General features: G+C 35.0%; 1 pseudogene; it reads right to left on the reverse strand.

Moving 5' to 3' along the window:
• Positions 1 to 3,158: 3,158 nt before the first annotated feature.
• Positions 3,159 to 3,360, reverse strand: LOC143641029 (U2 spliceosomal RNA; annotated as a pseudogene).
• Between the last annotated feature and the right edge of the window lie 667 nt (positions 3,361 to 4,027).

Consider the following 4,027-nt stretch of genomic DNA (forward strand, 5'->3'; position numbering starts at 1 on the left):
CTGTTGATTTTCTTTTGGAATAAATTAGGCCCAAGCTATACATCAAAAAGTATAGAATTAGTAATAATGCAATGGTAGAAACATCTCAACTCTTCAAAAAAAATTACATGGGACAAATTCCTTAAATATCAAAATTTTCATGGTAAAAGTGTACTGATGACTTTCATTATAAAAAATTCCAAACATGTGTAATAATAGAAATGGTATAATAAACTCCCAAGTACCCACCTGAAAAAACTTGTGGTAAATTTTATTTCAAGAATGTCTCTGATCCTTTCTGGAATCTGAATTTTCTGGGGTAAATATAACACATTTTATCAATTTGCCTGTAAATATTTTAAGCCCATTTCTAAAGAACAGAATAATTTTATAAATGTAAACAATACATTAAGTGCTTCATATCTGTGAATTCCACATTGATAGGTTCAGAGATACAAGATGGCAACCAATCATGGATGGGAAATATTTAAAAAATAAAAAGTGTCTGTACTAAACTTTTTAAAAATAATTTTTTAGTTGCAGATGGACACAATACCTTTATCTTATTTACTTATTTTTATGTAGTGCCTCACATGTGCAAGGCAAGCACTCTTCCACTGAGCCACAATCCCAGCCCCATGACTGAACTAAACTTGTAGAGGTTTTCCTGTCATTAAACCCTAAACAATACATTGTAACAACTATTTGCATAGTGTTAAGTATTTTAAGTAGTGTGGAGAGGAATTAATGAATACAATAGAATATGTATAGTTTTATTCAAATACTACTTTTTTCATTTTATATAAAGAACTTGACTATCTGTAGATTTTGGTAATGTCAGGGGGTCTGAGAAGCAATCCCTTATGAATACACAGGGAAGACTTTACTACTGCCCCTCTTTTAAAAAATAAATAAATAAACATAAAGATTCTTCATTATCATGAAATACGAAACAAGTGTTCAGATTTCATGATTATGTTTCAAATGCATATATTTAATATTATAGTTTGCTTAGAATTGAATTTTAAAGTTCATAAATTGCAAATGGCTAATGTGTCCATTAATTACTTTGTTTCTTTACCAATGCTCTTTTTCACTAAAGCCTCCACAACAAACTGAGGAGGATTGGAATGAAAGCCATTTATAAAGATGGGGAGAACTGAGAACAGAAAGCCATTATTTGGTATCCAACTTCACCATCTGCTTAAGCACTCATTTTGCTGTGCTAATTCTGTGACTATAAGAGCAAGGAAGAAGAGAACTGGAAAAGGGGTGTTGGGAGATGGGGAGGCAGAGCTGTTGAGCAGCTGAATTTTATTTATTTGTTTGTTTGTTTGTTTATACTGTTTGGAGGACTCAAGGTATGTATTTCCCAGGAATCAAGAAGACCATGTAGGAGGAACAGAACTAAAGTTCCTCAGTCATTGTTATGCACAAAATGGTTACGCACTGGGACAGAGAGCTCTACTGGCAAGAAAGCTAGAGAGATGGTTCCTTATGAAGGTATGGAGCTCCTGTTGGAGCTGAGGGAAGTATGGAATTCCACCATGACCCTTCTACATTTCTAACCTATGCACTATTAGAGCAAATCAGCAACTGGGAAGGGAGGAAGAAGTAGTGGACCATACTAGAGTCAAACAGATCATACATTTGTCTCTTTCCCTCTCCTTTCTCAGGCTGCAAGCACATTAAAATAAGGAGGTCTTGAAAAGAAAGGAGCAGTGTTTCTGGAGCAGAAGACATCTCCCTCTTTCCCCACCCTCCAACACTCCAGCAGGACATGGCTCTCAGCTCAAGTCTATGTGCAGAGGTGATATTCAAATGAGATGATACAAAAAAGTCTTATAATGAAGTGGATTTTAAATAACCAGAGTGAATGAAAAGTTGTGAAATCTGTCAGAGATGTCAATAAGAACATTTTGACAGATTGCAGTGGAAGGCAGTGATTGTAGAAACACAAATTGCTTCATGTTTACACCCCCCACTGAGTTGAGACTACTCAATAAACCAGTTTGATGTGAATTTCATAGCACATGGTCCCTAAACACAAGTTAATTCCTTCTGGGGCTTACCAGAGAAAGAGCAATCTGTTTTAGTTTTGGGAGGAAACTGCCAGTGTCAGCCTTGCTGAGAGACACTAAGTCTGTCTGCAACCTGGAACCCTCCTAAGGAATTTTCAATAGCAGTTTTGACCCCAAACGATGTTTTCCTGCATGCTTTCGTGTACCATGCATACCATTTGAAAAAAGCACACTCATGCATTGCTAGTGGGACTGTAAATTGGTGCAGCCAACATGGAAAGCAGTATGGATATTCCTTGGAAAACTGGGAATGGAACCACCATTTGACCCAACTATCCCTCTCCTCTGTCTATACTGAAAGGACTTAAAAACAGCATACTAAAGGGACACAGCCACATCAATATTTATAGCAGCACAATTCACCACTTGAAAATTGCAGTTTCTTGAGGACACTCTGTACATGATTCTCAATTTTTTCAGGAATATTAAATTCATAGTATCCTGGCTTTTACTTGCCTGACACATTGAACTTCCACAACAGAGAATATTCAGAGCCAAGGTAGTTAAAAACTAAGAATCATCATCAGTGTAGCATTTCCTCAGTGAATGTTTTAAACTTTATTCCCATTTATTTGATATATTCTGGTCATTTGTTAAGAAACTGTTTTCACAAAGATATTATCCCCAGAAAATTAAAGATATATTCTTCCTTCTTACTCAATGATGAGCTTTAACATACTTTCCTTCAACTCACCTTCTTCACACTGAGAGTTGAAGTGCTGGTAGCTGGATATTTTGGGGAAGGGCTCAATATCATAGTAACTGGTCTTAAAACCCTAGAAAATTCCCAAGGACGTATAAGAAAATTGTTAAATTTCATGTTCTCCTTCAACGGTCCACTTATCCATTAAGTAAGCATGGGACGATAAGGTCATGCAAGGTGTCTCAGCAAAAGATAAGTCCATTGTGGGAGGACTGAGTAATCTTGGTTAAACCTGAGTGCACAAGGTTTAAGGTAGACTAATATGGTTTCAAAGTCCTCACAAAACAAGGGAAATTAGTATACTTGCAGATGAGTCCTAACCATTCAACTCATACGGTTATTGCAAGGTCTTAATTGGGGGATGATACTTTGAAATATTTTGTGTAGTGCATGAGATCTAATTTAATTCTCTTTGGGACTTAATGCAATGCAAAGTAAGCAATAATGGCTTCTAAACTGTTTTATCGAATTGTGCTATATTGCCATTACCTTTCCCATAAAAGAGCCTAACGTGCCTAGTTTAACTTTCTAATTAATTTACTACAATGATAAGAACAAATACTACACTTGATCTTAGCCAAAAGGCCAAGAAGCTATCGATAATCTATTCATTACTAATGGGAATTAACAAACTGAGACAACCTGACATGTTAGAAGTACTTTTCCTTAGTATTTCTTTCAATGTTATAAAATATCTCAATATTTTATGCAATTAGGATAGGATTGAAAATCCATTTCAAAACTTCTTCATTGAATTTGCAGAAGACGCATACCCTATTCCGCAATTCAAAGAGCATCTGAGTTTTTTAATCTTTTTAAATTTTTTCCTGTGGAGGGGGTACTGGTAAATGAACTCAAGGACATTCAACCCCTGAACCACATCCCCAGCCCTATTTTGTATTTTATTTAGAGATAGGGACTCACTGAATTGCTTAGGGCCTCACTGTTGCTGAGAGTGGCTTTGAATCTGTAATATTCTGCCTCAGCCTCTAGAGCCATTTGGATTATAGGCATGTATCTCAATGCCCAGCTAGTTTTTTTTCTGCTCTATTTTACATAATTATTTTTATTTTTTATTTATTTTTTAATTAGTTTTTATTGTTGGTTGTTCAAAACATTACATAGTTCTTGATATATCATATTTCACACTTTGATTCAAGTGGGATATGTACTCCCATTCTATTTTATATTTTATTTTTCCCCTTTTTAAAAATTTTTATTTCATTTTATTTATTTATTTATTTATTTTTCTATTGTTCGTTGT

This window comes from Callospermophilus lateralis, unplaced genomic scaffold (assembly GCF_048772815.1).
Source record: "Callospermophilus lateralis isolate mCalLat2 unplaced genomic scaffold, mCalLat2.hap1 Scaffold_82, whole genome shotgun sequence".
In the NCBI taxonomy this organism is placed as follows: domain Eukaryota; kingdom Metazoa; phylum Chordata; class Mammalia; order Rodentia; family Sciuridae; genus Callospermophilus; species Callospermophilus lateralis.